This window comes from Biomphalaria glabrata, chromosome 10, assembly GCF_947242115.1.
Source record: "Biomphalaria glabrata chromosome 10, xgBioGlab47.1, whole genome shotgun sequence".
NCBI lineage: Eukaryota > Metazoa > Mollusca > Gastropoda > Planorbidae > Biomphalaria > Biomphalaria glabrata.
In genome coordinates, this window is record NC_074720.1 from 4,635,832 (window position 1) to 4,656,456 (window position 20,625).

Genomic DNA, 20,625 nt, shown 5'->3' on the forward strand with positions numbered 1-20,625 from the left:
TAGTCATTCAGTGTATTAAAGCCATACTAAGCGGACATGGTTTTCGACTCAGTTATCATTATGTTCATAACAATTGTTTACTTTTTTTTAAAGAGAAAAATCTATTCAGTATGCATAAAAGTGGAACATAATTTAAAACAAGAATTAATAAGTAGTTTTTCGTGTAAAATGCAAAGGTAGACTGTATATAACAGAGATCTAACGAAAGTTTTAATTTTTACCGATCATGAGAGATTGACTGATTACAAAACAATTAGATCAATTAGATATTCATTATAAGACATCAGTTAGGCCAAGTTCACAATGAGCTTCACCATCACTTTCACCTATCCATTGGTCTGCTGGACCGTTGGGGCACCACACAAGATCTGTCAACCTTTTTTCTCCATTCTTCTCTGTCATTTGCCTTTGATATAATTTCATTCTGATATTCTTTCTGAAACCCGCCCTTTTTACGTGCCTGGATGGACCACTTCAGGGGCCGACTTTGAGTTTGTGTTTCCACACTAACTGTCTTTATTACCTTTTTTTTTTATTAGTCTACGCAACAACTGCAAATTTAGATTGAAAGCACATCGGCACTACATTGTTTAGTCTATTGTGTTTTATTCTATTTTAAAGTAGTTAATTACAATCGCATAATTGTTAATTAGTTAAAGACAAATATCTAATAAATACTATGAAAATTGGGCCAAATAAATTTATGTTTATACAAGTTTTTAGACTCACGCGCTCACACGCAAACCACGCTCACACTATGCATGCTCCATCTACAAGTGAGTACAACTCCGAGCTCCTGTATTGTTATTTAAAGACTATAATTGCCGAGTACTCTGAGTACCACGAGACAGAATGATAAGTCTGTCTTAATGGTAAAGTGCGCCACAAGGTGGAACAACTTTAGGCCACTCTTCCTCATTGATTTCATGCACAATTCTGACACGCAAAAATAGTGTAACAACGTAAGGGGAGACAACTAAACGATATATAGATGTTTATTTACATGGGGGCATCACAAATACATAGAACAACGTCTTATTAGGAAATAAATTAATCCTATACTCTTAAGCGAGCAATTCTTGTATGTATGTATGTATATATATTTATATTTATATATATATATAAATTTTATTTCGAAAACGGCTCTAACGATTTTCTTTAAAATTTCAAGGTATGTGCATATTAGTAAGAAAAAAATTCTCAACTCATTGGCCACATCGGGAAAACTCGAGGTCGACCGTTATATCAGTTTGAAAATACCTCATTATCGAAAAATTAATTTTGGCTAGAATGTTTTATGAATGAAAATTTTCCATGACGTAAACGGGAAAAACGCTGTTTACGTCACTAGGCTTACCGCAGTATACTAAAATATTTCTTTGCAAACAAGAACGAGTTTTAAAGGATCAATAGACCTAATTAAACATTTGCGCACCATCTTACTGTAGATTGATTTATTATAGAACTATGAAAGAAAAGTAATGAAATTAAATGTGCCGATATATGATTAGTTATTGTGTTTTAAGTGCTAAATAAGTTGTTTACACTTTAATTGTGTAGAGCGGTGTAGATACCTTTTACTTTGTTGTTTATTTTGCTGGTGACCTCCAGCTGTCTCGTTCTGAGGTTGCATGCAACCATGTGCTCTCTTCTATGTCAGCTAAGTCAAGTTTGCGCCATAAGCTGGTCTTTTAAGGGTTTCGGTGTTACGTCGACCACTTTTTAGCTCACCAAAAAATCCTGCCTTTGGCATGCGTTCGTCTGAGATTCGTCTCCCATACAGGATACTGCTCTGTCCAGCGTAACTGTCGGACTTAAAGAATTCCCTCTATACAAAGGCCGCGGATACACATTTGAGACCAAAAGAAAATTTGCTGCCGAGGACAGACGCAGACGCTAAAAGAAAATCTTAATCGAGCACCGCGGACAATGGTTATGCTTGCCCTGGATGTGGCAAGATATGTAGGTCACAGCTGCAATCCTCATTAATTTTCGGACTCTAAGACAAGCCTTATTATTATTATTATTTTGCTGGTGAATTATTACCATGTGTTCATGCTTCAGTGTCTACCTCTCCTGTACCAAAACAAAGGAAATGGTCATAACACAACTTCTCTACGCCTTACTTGCTCACACTAAACATGATATCCATCTAGCGGTCAACGAGTTTGCGTACACTGCAGCCTCTTTTGATTTAACTATAAACCTCGGTAAAAAGCTTGGAGTTAGGGCCAGGAGAGATCTGAATGGATGGATGTGTAAAAGCAGGCCATAGCACCACTAGGATGGATGGATGGCAAAAGCCGGTATGAACTTCCTATAGTCCGACAGTCAGGCTGGGCAGGGCACGTAACCCGTATGGGTAACGAGCATATTGTTTGGCGTAACAGAGGTGCCCCACGGAAACGTTTCTTTAGAAAACTAATGCCATGATTTAAGTCTAATAAGAAAAAATGCGCCATTTTACTTTGTCACTAAGTGCATGTTTTACCCTATAACGTAGAGAAGTTACACTGCAAAGACTTTCTTCCAAGCCAATAATAGTAAGCCTACAATAGTTTTACACAAAAGATGGATTGTAAAACTATAAGACGGACGTGAGCTGTAGTTTGTCTAGACTGTAGGAGGACTTAAAAGACTTTAAATTTAATCGACATGTACAATTAGCCCTACAATTAGAACTAACAGAACACTAAAACAACTCTTCAGATTAGTAGTCTTTATCCGATCGTTCATTTTCGTAATTACAAGAATATTCCCAAAATGACTTCGGGTATATAACCTTCCGTAATTATTTAACAGAGCGAGGTTCGGCCACCTGGTACAAAAATATTCTCAAAATGAATTCGGGTATATATCCTTCCTTAACAAATTATTCATCCGAGCGAGGCTCGGTCACCTGATATTGTTTTGTTAGGTACATTAAATAATTTCTTAAAGTTGTAACTTGATTCTAGATCGGGTGTGAAAGAAATAATGTTTTCAATCATCTAAGACTTCTAAGTGAACAAAGCCTTATATATGAATACAGAAAGATTACTTTCCCTTGTAGGTATCATCAAAATAATTATCTACTAGTAAATAATTGACTAATTGGTTCATTTTGCAATGATTCAGGTGTTGTCTACGCCAATGAATAATTTTAAGAGTTTCAACTTGATCAGAGAGTAGGTGTGGAAGAAATAACGTGTACAAACCTTTTCTCAGACAGACAGAAACACCAGACAGACAGACTGACAGTGTGAGGTGATATAGGCTTTGTAATTTAAAAAAAAAATGTTGACTTCCAATAAGGGTATACAACTCGAATAATTAGTATTTTTTTGTATTGCAATAGGTCCAGGAAGGCTGGAAGGATAAGGGGTCATCCAGATTCACCGTCACTCAGAAAAAAAAAAAAGATCAGATTGGTTTTAATGAACATGACGCCTAGCAACGCGTCGCACACATGCCATCACGGAAAGATTTCCCGGTGCATTGTTGTCATTTAGAGGTGAGAACACGTTGTAAGTCAGATGCCAAAAAGTTTAAATGTCACAAGATGACATTCGTGACAAGCATAGAGTTTCGCAATTCGTTTTTTTTTTTTGAGGAAAAGAGAAACAATGATTTTTTCCTTTGAAGAGTTGAAAGAATAGAAAGTGTTTTAATTGTACATGTAACAGTGTTTATAATTGTTACAGTGTTTATTTGTGTTACAGTGGCGGTACGCATGCGGGTTAAAGGTTACACAAATCTATGTACTTCATAGAAACGCGTTGGGACAAAAGTCAATGTACACTTAGAGGTGATCATCTTTCTCTCTCTCTCTCGCTCTCTCTCTATCTCTCTCTCTCTCTCTCTCTATCTATCTATCTATCTATCTATCTATCTATCTATCTATCTATCTATCTATCTATCTATCTATCTTTGTTTCTATCTATCTATCTATCTATCTATCTATCTATCTATCTATCTATCTATCTATCTATCTATCTATCTATCTATCTATCTATCTATCTATCTATCTATCTATCTATCTATCTATCTATCTTTCTTTCTTTCTTTCTTTCTTTCTTTGTTTCTATCTATCTATCTATCTATCTATCTATCTATCTTTGTTTCTATCTATCTATCTATCTATCTATCTATCTATCTATCTATCTATCTATCTATCTATCTATCTTTGTTTCTATCTATCTTTGTTTCTATCTATCTATCTATCTATCTATCTATCTATCTATCTATCTATCTATCTATCTATCTATCTATCTATCTATCTATCTATCTATCTATCTATCTATCTATCTATCTACCTATCTATCTACCTATCTAATCCACCCATCTATGTGACTAACAGTCTACCTCTCTGTCTCTGAGTGTGTGTGTGTATGTGATGTTTTACTCAATAAATTGTCTCCCTTCTTCCTTGTAAACATTGTCTAGATCTAGAACAATGATGTGACAGTAACGTCACCATTGAACTCCCTAGTTGCTTAATTAACTCTCTGTAGGCTAGCATTTAACCCTAAACCCTAACAGGCAGTGGGTAAATGAATTGCCCTAATGCCACTTACATCAGCACCTATGTGTAAATGCTGCGTTCACTCTTGCGTGACAGCGCTCCCCAACACCACAGGTATATAAAACAAGGCGCCCATTGTCGTCGAAGTGTTATCACACACATCGCCGGGTTTGGGTTAACGCGCCAGTAATTGTTTTTAACTCCCCTCCCCCCACACATTCATGGTCAGCTGAGTATCCAAGGCATGTGTTTAGCGACAATGATTTTTTTTTAGACTTCTGCGAGGTCGTCCCGCCAAAACGAGGTGAAAGTTGTCACACTCACGCGCGTTGACAAAAGTGTGACATTGTTCGTCTGCAACTGTCAGACGTTTATTTAATCCATGGCGAAGTTTTCCGCATCGATTGCTTGTAATAAAGATAAACGAGGAAGGGGGGGGGAGCGGACGGGTGGAAGAAAGAAGAGATGGAGCTGTGAAAGAAGCGAGGCAGACGCGAAGACAAGTATTTACAACAAAGAAGATAGAAATTAAAGAGAGAGACAGACAGACGGACGGACAGACAGACGCGAAGACAAGCACTTACAACAAAGAAGATAGAAATTAGAGAGAGAGAGAGAGACAGACAGATAGACAGACATATGGACAGACAGACGCGAAGACAAGCACTTACAACAAAGAAGATAGACATTTGAGATAGAGAGAGAGAGAGACAAACAGACGGACAGACAGATGCGAAGACAAGCACTTACAACAAAGAAGATGGAAATTAAAGAGAGAGACAGACAGACAGACGGACAGATAGACGCGAAGACAAGTACTTACAACAAAGAAGATAAGAATTAGAGAGACAGACAGACAGACAGAAGACAAGCATGTATGAGCTGAGAGGGGTAGTTTGAGGAAAAGAATTTCGAAAAGTAGGTCAACTAAAAGACAGTGAAGGAGAGACACATGGAGACAATAAATAGAGGAGAAGAGAAAGAAGGAACAAGAGAGAATTTAAGTCATTGGTTAATATGCATGACTAAATGCATGACGTAATCATCTTCTTTTTTTTTTGAAGTAACGTCTTTATCATATAAGATAAGATAAGATTGCACAATGAAAATAATAATAAGAGAACAATAGCAAAGAATGAAGTATGGGAGTCTGTGAGAAAGAGAAGAGAGAAGAAATAGACACTGACATGCTGAGTCCATACATAAATGTCCCCATACAAAATCAGAGATGACCACATCTAACTTTGAATACTTAGACGCACCAATATAATTAGGTCAAGAAAAAAAAAAGTCTTAAAGGCAAGTACACAAATTCTTCAGATGAGTTGCTTTTAGTAAATTTTTGTAAAATGTTTTACATGTTTCGGATGTTTTTTTCAGGGTCCAAACCTCCCGCAGGACGACGTGGGATGGCAGCGGGCAGGGTAGAAACCCTGGACCATCGAGACAACCGAATGACAGTCCAGCGCGCATACCGCACGACCAAGGCACCCAGTTTTGATTCTAGATCTACAAATACAAAGTGAGACAAACTTAAGAAAGAAAAAAAAAAAAGAGCCCAATAAACAATAGAGATCTATTTAACACTAGAGAAAAAAAAAAACTTTAACTACGGCAATCGTCACAACTTAAATGTCGCCTGGTCTATCGATTCTTAAGTAAGGGAGACCACTTTAAAAAAAAAAAAGAAAAAAGATGGAATCGGAGAAAACTGAAAGAGCCGGTCAAAAGGTCTGGTCGAGTTTCTGAACTCCAGGATTCCGCTAATAGTCCAGCAGAGATAAGATCTGGGCTACTTCGACTGTTCCTACCATTTTGAAGAGAGGGAAAGGACATTTCAAGAGCTTGTTCGTGAGAGTTGAATCCTCTCCCCCCCCCATACGCCCCCACACTTTGCGCCCCACGCTTTCAGTCATTCTCTTATAGAGACAGTGGAGGGGGTGGATCTCAAGATTTTTGAGAAAAAAAAAGCCTATTTAGTGGTTCTTATATTCTTGTCGTCATTTTTATTTTTTTGAGTTCTTTTAGTTGAACTTTGAGGTAAAATTGTTTCAGTTACTATTTGTACTAGTCTCTTGACCCGTCTTTATTCCGAGCACATTTCTAGAGGCTTCTTATAAACTCATAAAGTTTAATACAGCTTTCATTTTCGGCATAAAATGTGTGATCAAAGATGTAAAACTATCAACATTGAGTACACTTGATGTTTTTAATATCAATATATGCTATGTATTTGTAAATGCTGCTTTAAAAATAACCCAAAGATAAATCCTTTTGAAACTATTTTCCAATCAGGCTCGTGAAAAATGGATACCACTCACCCCAAGAAAGGAACGCAAAGGGGAGTAGTCTTTCTCCCCCTTTGACAAAACTCCGACGTACTACCATCCTGCCCCAGCTTAGTACGTTTTTGACATCTTTTTCAGTCAGAGCAGAAGATGTGCGGAAAGTTTAAGAAGATAGATCTACATATTTAAAAAAAAAAAAAAAAAAATCATGAATACGAAAGATAGATAGAAAAATGACATTGAATGAGAATGACTCTAAAGTCTTTCTCCCTTTTTTCCTCTCTGCCTCTCTATCGATCTCTTTCAGCACCACAGATTCTTTGATGTCCATCAATCACTTTCTAATTTCTCCACCAACACAAAATGCTTAAAGTGAATAGAGCCGAGTGTAAGGTGCACGTACAGGTGAGCCCAAAAAAAAAACGTTCTCATCGTATCCCTAAGAGCCTACGTTGTTTTGGGGGGTCATATGATGCAAAAGTGGCAGCGTTAGGATCAGGCGCTACTAATGAGAGGATTCACGCTTGCAGCCAGTGGCGTAGCTCGGGATTCTGGGGGAGGGGCAGCTTGACTTCTTTAGGGGCCCCTGCATTTTGACATTCGACATCATGACGTGAGATAATGGCGTAATATTTAATGTAAAAACAAATTTCGGACACTCATCTGCGAGCCCCCCCCCTGAAGTGGAAGCCCGGGGGATTAGCAAAATTGGGCCTCCCCTCCCACTACTCTGGCTACGCCACTGCTAGTTACATCCAGTTTTAGTGTAATGAAAGCATTTTTATCAACAAGGCAGATAAAGAAAAAAAGGTTCCATTGTTTATCCTTATCTTCACCTATCGCTAAATCTGTTGAACCGTTAGGGCACCACACAAGATCAGTTGACCGACATTCTACATTCCTCTCTGTCCCATCGCTTTCTCTGTTTGCCTCTTCTTTTTTCCTGGTACTGTTCCCCGAAGGAAGACTTGTAAGCCCCAAAGACCTTGTAATATCTAGTTGTTGGGGAAAAAATACTCTAATAAAAAAAAAACAACAACTAGCTTTTGGTGAGTCGAATAGGTTTCACTATTTCACTAGATAATGGAGCACTGGTGTGTGGGCCTGTTGGTCTGACAAACAAACAAGAGCGTATACAAGATTCAAGTAAATTACTTTGTTAGAAAGAGAGAATTAGACAGACCGAGAGAGAGACAGAGGCAGACAGAGAGAGAAAGAAAGAAAGACAGAGAGACAAAGACAGAGAGAGACAGAGAGTGAGAGACAGAGCGACAAAGAGAGAAATGCAGAGAGACAGAGAAACAAGGAGAGAGAGAGTAAAAAAGACAAAGAGAGAAAGACAGAGAGAGAAAGACAGAGAGAGACAGAGAGAGACAAAGAGAGAAAGAGAGAAAGACAGAGAGAGAGACAGAGAGAGACAATGAGAGAAAGACAGAGTGAGACAGAGAGGGAGAGGAGTGGTAAAAATGAAGAGGTAGAAAAAAAAGGATGATGTTTTAAAAAGATTGAGATAGAAAGATAGAAAGACACGGTGAGATAGAGAGAGAAAGAAATGTTAAAGAGAGAAAGCTATACACAAGATATTTCGAAAATATTGTTTTTTTGTTTTCTTCTTTTTAAAAAAAAAATGTCATTGATTTTTTGTTTTCTACTGCCAGCGCTGTGATTTTATTTTTCTCTCAAATCTCTTTCCTTCGCGTTTCTTTTGTTTCGTACCTCGTCACTCCGAGTTTTTGAACAGTCCGTCGTCTGCCGAACGTTAGAATGTACTCAAAACTGCAACAACCTATTCTTTAGACCCGGCAGAACTGAAATAGGAGGCAGACATTCGAATAAGGAAAGAAAAGAATCCGAATCAATGAACCATTGTCCAACACTGCGTTCGTTTTAATTATATTTCTTCTCTCTCCGTAAATCATTTTCCGTATTTTTATTTTTAAAAATAGAGACAAAGAATTGATTAAACTTTGTCTGTTTGAAGTATTAGCTTGGCTTTGAGAACCTACTAGCGACCGTCTTCAGAGGGATGGAATTCAAGAAGGTGATTTCTTTCTATTCTTACTTGTCATAGATAACGCCCCAAGACGAGACTTATACGAGACTTCGGTTCATTGACTGCAGAAGTATTAATGTGATAACCACAATGTTCTTTTAGTTCCATTATCTATTATAATCTGAAATCACGCAAAAAAAAGTATTCTAAGTAAACAGTTAGAAATAACAATGTCTAACTAACAATCACTAAGACCAAGTTTCAGCTACCATACAAAGAGAATGACCGACCCAGAAACGCATGTATAAGGGCTAGGTAACATATATAAATTTACACTTTACGTTCTGGAAGCTAATGAAGGTAGCACTGGATGGATAAAGTATACTAAAGGTAGCACTGGAGAGAGGAGGCTGAAAGTAGCACCGAATATGGTTGACTATAGGTAGCACTGGATAGAGTAGACAGAATTAAGCATTGAGTGGAGAAGAATCAACGTAGCACTGGATAAAAGCTAAATGCAGCACTGGGTAGAAAAGATTAAAGGTAGCATTGAATACAGAAGACTGTGTATGTTTCCGCATCGGCATTTGTCACTGAATAGAATAGTATATAATATATATATATATACAATTTTAAGTATATAAATGTAGTTTTAAACCTCATGCATATTTACACATGTTTTTTATTATAATCCAGCATTTGAACAATCAATGTTTACTCTTCATATTTGTGCTTATGTAACAGGGGAAGGGTTAAGAAAACGTACAGTAATAGAAAACTATTACCCTATTGGAATCGATTGGAAGCACAATGTCTACTTTACGGTATATGAGTTAAGTCTCCTGCGCCCTCTAGTTCATTAAAACAATGGGAGACAATCTTAACAATGGGAGATAATCCCATACTTATTTACCTTTGTTTCTGAAAATACAGATCTGAAAATCTTTATTATTTTCTTTTGACGTTTCCATTTTCAAGCAGATCAATATCGGAAAGTATCGATCACTCAGGCGCCCTGATCTACCGCCTGTCCCCCGCGCCCCTGAGCTTGTCCCCCCTTTCCAAAGAGGAATAACGAGGGAAAGATCCGCTCTTTGATGCGGAACATTAAATTGTAGGTTCCGCTGACCTCCGTCAGTTTGCCGCAGGTAATTTAATTAGCCATTGAGTTTCTTTTTTTTTCCCTTAAAAAAATAGTTGAAGGGAAGAGAGTACTTGGACTTAGTAGGTCAAGGTCAAGGATTTAGGGCAAATCAATTACAGAATGTGTCTAGAATCTCAGGAGTTTGTTGCCCTAAGAGAAAGTAGCTTGGCTTCTTCATAACCACCTCTTAGTAATGACAAATGACTACGAATTGGAATTTGAATGATCCCATAAAAAGATTCGACCCTTAACCGCTCATGAAGTCCATTGAAGATGAGATTGTGCTCCTCGACGACAAAGTGGATGTCGGATGAGTCATGAATGCTGAGATATTCCTTCACAATTACTATTTCTCTTATCTCTAATGTAGGGGCATTTTTATACAATCCGGCCCACAAATTGTTAGCCATATGATTGCTTTAGATAATTGTTAAACTTTAAATTGTAAAAGATCTCTTAAAATAATTTACTGGCATTCATGCGACCCTTTCGGTGGCCCTACCTGCCCAATTGGGTACCGGCCCACCGGGCATTTGCCCGAATATAGCCAGTCCGCCCCTGCTCTAATGGATACCTGACATCATTTGGAAAAAGTAAAGTTGGTTGGTCGTTGTGGTGGCCACATGACATTCTCTTTAACCACGGGCCACAGAAAGAGATGACCTTTACATTATCTGCCCTGATAGATCGCAAGGTCTGAACGGGACACTTTAGTTTCCTTTTATCAGCTCGCAAACTCTTTATGGAAACTTGAAATTGAGTGGAACCAGGACCCCGGGCGGCTATTTCAAAATATGCTCCAACGATTTTATAGACATTGGAATTTCATTTATATCTTTGTTGGAATAAAATACAACTAGTTAATTGTCCACACAGTAAAAACTTTGGTTTGACCGTTATAATTTTTCTAAATATAAAATCTTAAAATTAAATTTGGTTAACGTCTTGAACCGAGACCATTCGTCGTAGAAGGCTTCGACAGTGACCTGCAACGTCACAATCTGTGGGCAGTTTAGGCCAATAACTCGCAGACCTGTGACGTGGCAACGAGCTATTGGTCTAAAACTGCCCACAGGTTGTGACATTGCAGGTCAGTGTTCAGGACTTCTATAACGATTGGTCCAGCTTGAACACGGCGCAGCGGGAATTCCCGCACTCGACTCAAACGTTTCTTGATATACAGTAAAGAATGAAATAAATCAAATTGACGTACACGAACTTTTTGCCCACCGCCAGAGGCGTAGCTAGAGTTGGGGAAGGGAGGGGGAAATTTAAAAATCCTCCCCCACGGGCCCCTATTTGAGGAGTGCCCCCAAATGAGTGCTTTTTACATTAAATATTAAATATTACGCAAAATACAGGAGCCCCCAAATACGTCAAGCCCCAGGGAAATTATGGCAAAGACCTATCTACGCCACTGCGCACAGTCTTATGTAGAAATAATGAGCCGGACTGGTAATGGAAGAACTTGATTATATAGAGCTCATTGTAAGAGTCCTTTCAAATAATGAAGCATTAAATGAAATACATTTAATAAAAAAAATAATAGACCAACGTCATATTTGTAACGGAAGAATTGATTTTTTTTTTTAAATGTATGCTACTGGCTACTACATAAAGTCACAGAGCCAGCAAATCAATTATTGAGTTGCATTGCTATATTTAAGTTTGAATTGTTTCTTGTTATCTTATCTTATAAAATGCAGACGTTACTTTAAAAAAAAAAAAGATGATGATTACGTCCTATCCGTGTTCCTAGGTCAATCTAGTCATGCTTGTTAACCAATGACTTCAATTCTGCCAAGTCACTGGTTTTCCTGGCTGGTTAAGGCAACCCATTCCATGCTCTAATAGCGCTTGGCAAAAAAAAAAAGAGCATTTGTACAAATTTGTCCTAGCATATGGAATGAGAGATGTGCCTTTATCTTTGTGTCTTTCTGAGTATTTTATTGCTGTTGGAAGTTATTCCCACACTTTGATTCACAGCAGTCTTGAAAGCATGGATGATACACAGCTTTTAGACTTAAAGCAGAATCAGAATCTCAAGCAGTGGATTTTAAAGAGAATGTCAACAAAGTGCCCGAGAATGAACTACCTGGGTTTTTCAACAAAGCCACAGTTTTTTTTTCACCAAAGCACAATATGATTTATGATCCTTTAAAACGAGACCTCAACAGCCACGTGACATCCTGTATAACCTCACCAGAACTATGTGTACTCACAACCTGTACAAGAGATCAACTCTATAAGAATGACTTAACAACTTTTTAATAATGTGAGCGCGGATAAATTCAACGTAAGAAAAGAAAAACAGTTGCAATAGTTATAGGTCAGTGGTCAGTCTATTTTTGTCAAAGTCTGTGAAATAAACAAAAACAAAAAAAAGATGTGGCCAATTTCATTGAAATGGTTGTGTCAGCCCTTAATGTATATTAGACTAGACCTATTACTTAGCTACACTTAACGCTCCATGTTCACTAGCTCGCTATTTCCACTCGAGTCATAATGTTTATTTCCCAGTTTCAATAATGGAATTGCTGGGTTTGTGTTTTTCTCTGCAGCTGTCAGCTTCCTGTTGGTACACCCACAGTTAGGAAGTTGGACTACACGCTCGAGAGTTACTATTACGGGAATAAGGCAAAAATTTTATTTACAGAAAGTCTAGAGTAATCAGTTTATTTTGCGTGTTATGGTGTATGTACCGTGACTAGAAATAATCAAAATATCATAGTATATACTTAGACAACAATAATGAACTATTGATCTTATCTTATCTTATATATTACAAACGTTACTTCAAAAAAAAAGAAGATAATTACGTCCCTTGTATTTCACGTGTCAATCTTAGTCATGCTGATTCAGGCAACCCACTCCATTCTCAAATAGTTGTAGGGAAGAAGGAGCATTTATAAGAATTTATTCTAGCGTATGCAATAAGATATTTCCCTTTATCGTTGTGTCTTTCTGAGTATTTCATTAGGTTTTGTTTTTCTATTTGTGAATTATGTTTTAGTGTTAATATGTATTATTGCTACTTTACTTTTTATTCTTCTGCCCTGAAGTGTCTCTAAGTTTAGTGATTATTACTGATGTCGTTACACTAATCGAATTTGAATATTCGTTTGTTATAAATCTCACTGCTCAATTTTGTATTTGCTCTAGTTTCTTTATGTTTTCATGAGTTGAGGGATCCCAAGCAGAGAATGCATATTCTAATATTGACCTAATTAAAGTTAAATAGCAATTTACATATAAAATAGAAATTCTATATTTATTAGAGAGTGTCGGTTATATTTCTGTTGACATTTAGTTTTATTTTTAAATTGAAATGTTCCTGTTTTACTGAAAATGTTTCCCAGTGAGGGTCAACTGTTCTCAGTTTTCCGATGAAATTGAAATGTCACATATCATAGGCTGAAATATTATCACCCATTTTGTAACAAGATTCAAATCATTATATTACCAGCTGCAGTATCAATTATCGGTGTCTTTATGGATACACATATCAATGTCGTTACATGGGTAGCTAAACAAAGAAGGGAAAGTAAAGCAAAATCATGTCTAGGAGCGTAGTGAAAAATGCTTATCAAAATGCACAAATTTAGAAATGCTTATAAATATGTAAGAATATGGGGCAAAAATATAAGACCTGGTGTAAGAGAAACAATGTAAGACCTTGTGTAAGAGAGAAGCGTAAAAATGGGAGAAAAAAAAACTAGGTCTAGGAGGTAAATAAAGGACCTTATCTTGGAAATAAAAAAAAAATACCTTATCTAGAAGCTATAGAAAAATTCCTCATTTAGGTGATAAATATAAAACCTTATCTAGAAGATAAATATAAGACCTTATCTGGGAGATAGATATAAGACATTAACTGTGAGATAGATATAAGACATTAATTGTGAGATAAATATAACACATCTAGGATATAAATATAAGACATCTAGGATATAAATATAAGACCTTATCTAGAAGATTAATTAAAGACCCTATCTGGGAAATAAATGTAGCACCTTATCTAGTAATTTGTCTAGTATATAAATAGAAGACATAGAGATAAATAGAAGACCTTATCTAGGATACAAATATAAAACCTTATCTAGGAGATTAATTAAAGACTTTATATGGGAGATAAATATAAGACCTAATTTAGAAGTTACATGTAAGATCTTATCTAGGAGATATCGATATAAGTCTTAATTTATGAAACAAATGTATGACATTGGAGACCTGGGATTATTTATAAACACGACTACAACCTTTCAGTCTATGAGCTCCGGATCATCTTTACCATGACATCCAATGATTGTGTTTACGAAGGGCTGGGCCACGAAACATTAGCCAAAGTTAACTTCTTTAATTGTCGTGACATTCTGAATCTGGTTCTGCTCCATGGCGCATTGAACAGGCGCTTGGCTTTCGAAACGGATTGTGTACGGTTCGAAGCTCCGTCTCGGGTTGCCGATACGAAATGTGGCCATCAGGACTGCCGCTGAGCATAAGAGATCTAGACTTCTGCTTGTGTCAGTTTCCTGGTTATCAATTAGTAAGTTAATTGCTGTCTTTTTTTTTTTTCTTCTGATGTTAATGTCAGACGTTTAGGGCGGAGTCGAATGGCTTTATGATGTGGAGGAGGGGGGAGGGGGGGGGACAGAGAAGGGAGGTAGGGAAAAGGAGGAGGAATGAAAGAATGAACGCGGGCTCAGTGATGTAGTAGCAGATGCGGGAGGAGGGGGTGGAAACGGGAGAGTGTGAAAGAAGAAAAAAAAGAAATATGGGGGGGGGGGGGGGTGCGGGTTTGCGGAGGAGAATCCCGCACATCGTTTCATTCTTTCCCCTCGCTATAATTGTGTGAGCGATGTCTCCAATTATATCAATGTCATCACGGTCGTACGTGAGCGCTCAATGCATTCGTGTGCTCGTGGCAGAGGCATTTTGCTGTGTTCATGTGTTCATGTGTTCACGTGATCATGTGTTCATGTGTTTCCATTTTCTTGTCTTTGTGTTTGTTTCGTTTATTTATTTGCCTTCTTTTTTATTTCTTCAAAATTTTGTTGTTATTTTTTTTTCTCCACTATTTTTTTTCTTGGTCACATGTTAAGCTTTTTTTTTTTTTTTTCCACAAATGTCTCTCAGTTTTTCGCTCAAATAAATCTAAAAATCAACATAATATCGTTTTAAAAAAATAAAAAAATAAAAAAAAACTATTTCCCGAGATGCTAAGATAGTAAAAAAAAAATGTTTGTAACGTTCCTTCAGAGTTGAAGATAATTACTTCCTAGTCCATACCTCCCGCAGGACGACGGGGGGATGGGAGCGGGCAGGGTTTGAACCCGGGACCATCGATAAATCTGAACGACAGTCCAGCGCGCAAACCGCACAACCAAGCAGCCATCTGCTTTCCAGAAATGATATTCGGATATTAAATATAATGAACATACTCAGCTATTATTAGTTTTGTTTTTCTTTATTGTTTGTTTATGCTAGTTTGTTTTTTTAAGGCGCGGTGGCTTAGTGGTAAAGGGTTTGACTTCCGAACCGTGGGTCCCAGGTTCAAATCCTAATGAAAACTTGTATTTTTACTTTGTGGGTCTTTAGGGCGCTCCTGAGTCCACCCAACTCTAATGTTACCTTACATTGTTTGGTGGAAAAGTAAAGGCCGTTGGTCGCTGTGCTTGTCACATGACACCCTTGTTAACTGTTGGACCACAGAAAACAGATGCACTTTACATGATCTGCCATAAAGATCGCAATGGGAACTATTTTTTTCTATGTATGTTGTTATTGTTTATGTTGTTTGTTCCTGTTTATGTTATTGCTTCTAATGTTGTTGCTACTGTTGTTGTTTTTGATACATCTTTCCTATAACACATTATACACCAGAACAGGCAGTAATCGATTACAGTTCCAGACCAAATACGTTTCAAATCGGAAACGTGCGATCTTTAAGTGTACGTCATAAAGTCTCTCGATCACGTGGTGGGATGTGTGCAATATGGCTTCCGATGACGTCGAGGGAACAATTAAAAACTAAGACTTCGGAAACGCTTGGCGCGTTCAAGTATGGCTGCCGATCTTATCTTATCGAGATAAATTTATGGGTAACGTGAAGGATGGCTGTCTTTAATATAGAACAGCACAAAGGGGGGAGTAGTAATTGTATCCCATCCCCCTTCACTTATGCAACTACCATCCGCCAACCTGTGACCATCCATCATTTGCTGACACCTATCAGGTGCTTCATTGGCTGCCTCTTTATCGATGACCTGTGTGTAGTTCTAATTATAGATTCCACAAAGCGCGCACGCCGCAGAGGTACTATAGCCATAACATCGTTGTCTCTGATAATATCAGAAACGGAGCTCATTTTGTTCCCCCCCCCCCCAGGTGTTGAGGGCCTAACCCAACTACCCCATTAGCCTTCTCTAAAGTTCAATGGGCCATTAAAACATACATTTTCTATGAGGTATGTACGGTGTGTGTGTGTGAGGGGGGGTGTTTGGGGGGGGGGATGGATCTCAGGCCTGTACTTTGGCTCAGTCTCCTGAATTATAGTTTCTATATTAGGAAATAGAAGCGTCAGATTTCTTTGTAAAAACTTTTGATAAAGTTTGAAAAAAAAAAAAGAAAGTGGTCTGCATGCTGTTTTACAAAACAATGATTTAGATTTGATAGAAATGAGCTAGTGCGGTAACAATAGTGGACTCTCCCTCACAGTGAAAGCTACAACTAGTGCGTATTTCCATAATAACGCGAGTAGGATTATCTGTATATGAGAGTGCCCGTAGCATACAATTGCATTTTTATTTAAACATTATTATGTATGAAACTAGAGTCTAGTTTTAGGTTATTTTGTTAGTCGATTTAATGTGCTGGACTATAAACTATGCAGCTCCTGGATATGACATATTATGATAAATTCTTTGACTTTTTATAAACAATAAAAAAATAAATAAATAACAAGCTTATAATAAGTAGAAGGAGGGAGACCATCCAATTGGTGTAGTTACTATATAGTGCAAGGTTTGTCTCCCCTTTTTATTAAATATAACAACATAAATTAGTTACCAATTATTGATTAAATAATATATTAATATTTTTTTTATTGATTTAGGTTCCGCTTCGACAATGAATTATTATGTAGAATTTCAACTTGATCCAGGAATGGGAAGTGGGAGAAAAAAACAAACGCGTAAAAGAATCCACCCAGACAGACAGACAGACAGAAAGAGTGGATCTATGCTGTGCAAAAGTATGACGTTACATTAGATAGAGTACAGAAGAGAGATATTTGGCTATACTGTAGCTATGTTTTATCTTGTTTGACGTCAATAGAAAAGCTCAAATCACTAAACATTCGCCTGGAATTCCTACATGGTCAGTTCACAAGAGCAAACGTAGACCTGAGAATCGAGTGATTCTAGTCGCTATATCGCATTTAACGAGCTGGTGGCCGAGAGAGTCTACTCGTTCTCACTTCAACTATATTTAAAAAAAAACAAGCAAAATATAAAAATACTTTAGAAAAAAAAAAGCTAACATTTGAAGAGAGCTCCACACTTACAACTGCATCTCTCAATAATATAGGAGCTATTTCCCTTCTTATATATCAAACAAAATAATCACCAATAATTAATTGACAAACGGTTAATTCTCTAATTGCTTTATGTTTTGTTAGGCACAATAAACTTTTCAACATGATCGGAGAATGGGAGCTGGAAAAGAAACAACGTGTATCATTATCTAAGGGGACACAACCCACATACATTTAGACATATCTGTGAATACTGAAGGATACATTTCACTTGTTTGGCATTTAACACAATGATCGATTACCAGTAACTAATGTACTAATACTTTTGTATTCATTCATGAATTGCCATTGCCGATGAATAATTGTGCACAGTTTCAATTTAACCCAGTAGTGGGAAATAACAAGTACAAACCTTTTCCGAGACGAATAGTGAGTAGATATAGGCTTTGTAATGATATAATAAACAAACGCAACCGTGCATAGTATATAAAAAGATTTTAATAAGTTATGATCATATTATTTTTAGTTCATAAATACGAATCAGGTAAAATGAATGTATACATTTCTTTCCTCTATTAAGCTGAAATGCGGCCTCAGAACGAGACAGCTGGAGGTCACTCACAAAGGCCGCGGGGTACACATTTGAGACCAAGAGAAAATCCGCTGCCGAGGACAGACGCAGACGGCGAAAAGAAAATCTAATTCGACCACCTGCGGACACTGGTTATGCTTGCCCTGTTTGTGGCAAAATATGTAGGTCACAGCTGGGGCTGCGCAGCCACGGGAAATACTGCAGTCCTCACTAATCTTCGGACTCGAACACAAGCCTTAGTATTATTATAAGTTGAAATTTAAGTTAAAAGAGATGTGCTGTTCTAGATCTATGTCTGCTGCACACTCTCATCGCACCAGGCTACCAGAACTGAAACAAGTTCCCTCCCTTGACCACCCCCTTCCCATTCGTAGCTTGTCTCAAGTTGTCTTATTCTGTGATCCTGATTCCGAACATGGAAGATCGAATTCAGAAGATTTCACGCCATATTACGATTAATTTAAAATATTGTATTCCTTTGACATTTGAAAACAAGGTACAGAATCATTAAATGTCGTGACTTGCGCACACCCCCCACCCCCCTTTCCGATTTGATGAAATCATAAGCAAGGGACAGTATGTTCTTGGGTGAAAACCAAGGGAGGTAATTTTAGTACTATGCAAATATACTATCATTCTAAACGTTCCTAATGCACAGATACATGTATGACGCATTAAAGTCTATGAATACAAGGGATACGCCCTTCTTGGCGTCAGGGCCGGATTTAGGTAAGTGGAGACCCAATGCAGGATTCATATGAAGGCCTCTACCGCGTAATGAAAATTCTAATGAATACGAACTTACATTAATGCTTAGTTATTATTTGTAAAGAGCATGTATTCACATACAATGAAAGAGTCTCACAACATGTCTCAAGGTATAGTATGCATATTTTTTTTTTTAACATTCACATTACTAAATACAAATTATAGAGCCCGTGCTAGAAGGGAAAAAGCAATAAGAGGCTCCATGGTCATAAATCTTGCCCTGCTTGGCCTTATTAAAGTGAGCTCGGAGATCTAACCCGAGATCTTCCGTTTAAAGGTTTCAAAAACACAACTTAAATATAAATTCGTATTTACCTTTTCAGATGGTTCTTGAAGTAATAATCCAACCGAATACACAAGTTCTAGAATTGTCACAATGTAATCCTCGTATTAAAAACTCGCTATTGAATGTAAGCACCATAGCTGACACACAATGAGAACCGCTGAAGTCCTAAAATTCGGTGTCTCCTATAAAAACGGCTCTGTTTACTGTTGACACAAGCAATGACACAGGGAAATGTCAGTGAGCTAATTGACTTGTCAAGGGTGACAGTGCCAGGGGTGGCCCGTCCATGTTTAACTCCATACACAAATTAGCCCCCTGGTCCAATGTGATTGTTTATTTGCTAAGGCCCTCTAGCTTGTTTCCTCCACCACCCCCTCTCTCCGTCACCTATACATTCGAATTGGTCTTTCTACAATATTGACTCCGATTCATCTCCTACGAGGGGCGCAGCACTGTACATGCCTCCGGGGCGCCGTGGATCGCAGACCTACGCTAAGCTTCCAGCCACCCGGAGGGTCAGCCGAGGGAGTACATGAAGGCGCGCATGAGCGCAACTGCGTGAGAGCGGAACAAAAAAGTCAATTAATGGGACAAGCCAATTAAACACGCACACACACAAAAAAAAAGCGCTAAGTTAAATTAAATGATAAAAAGTCAAATGAAAAAAACGAAAAAAAAGCCTAAGAACAAATCACTGCAATAAAGCTTCCGCTGGGAAAATCAATCCGCGGCACTCAAGGGAGGTAAACATTCACAAGTTAGTAAATCTCTAGCGCACCTTGAGTTTAAAAGAAGTACACACACACGCACACAAACATTATGTGTGTAAAAATATTCAGCACACATTTGCCAACTCAAAACTCTGTTAAATTTTTAATCACACAGGTTTTTAATATAGATATACTTATTTTTAAATAATACAACACATCCATTTTAAAGAACATTTTAGTATTTAATTTTTTTTTTTTTTTTTTTTTTTTTTTTTTTTTAAAAGTACATTTAAGTATTTAATTATGTATGGGAAGCTAGAATTCGAAAAAAGCACGTTAGAATGAAAAAGTTTCGTGTTCTTGCAATTTATTACTAAAATTTACTAATATTAAAAGGGTGAACCACTAGTTGTTTATAATTGCTAATTTTTGATCTGAAACATTTCACTTTCTTATAAGTTGCATCCCTTTTTTTTTCCTTTCAATTTACTACTTCCTGTGTACTTTGTTATTGTTTTCTATTCTGTCTTCTATCCTGCTAAATATTTATTTTACGGTCAACAAAGAAACATAACTAACCGACAAGCAAATAACTAACAAACGAGTAAACAAACATTCTCTCCCTTATATTTTTTTTTTTCAATTGTAAAATAACTACCAATCAATAACCCCCCTAGATTTCCTATCTCTAACTACCACAAGTCTCGGTCTCTGCCAATCAATCAAGTTGAGCTATTTGCGACACCAGAAAGACAACGTATTCTTTCATTAATATACGTGTGTGTGTTTACCAGTGTGTAAGCGCG

General features: G+C 37.4%; 1 protein-coding gene across 7 annotated transcripts in view; it reads right to left on the reverse strand.

Annotated features, from left to right (window-relative positions):
- LOC106061695 (uncharacterized) overlaps nt 1-20,625 on the reverse strand; it is a 305,818-nt gene that overhangs the window by 249,872 nt on the left and 35,321 nt on the right. For 5 of the 7 annotated variants that reach the window (XM_056043797.1, XM_056043795.1, XM_056043793.1 and 2 more), the window contains exon 2: nt 19,139-19,663. The exons of the other annotated variants lie outside the window; for them this stretch is intronic. The gene's annotated coding sequence lies outside the window, so the exon portion shown is untranslated. The remainder of the gene's footprint in view (nt 1-19,138; nt 19,664-20,625) is intronic. 7 annotated transcript variants of the gene reach the window in all.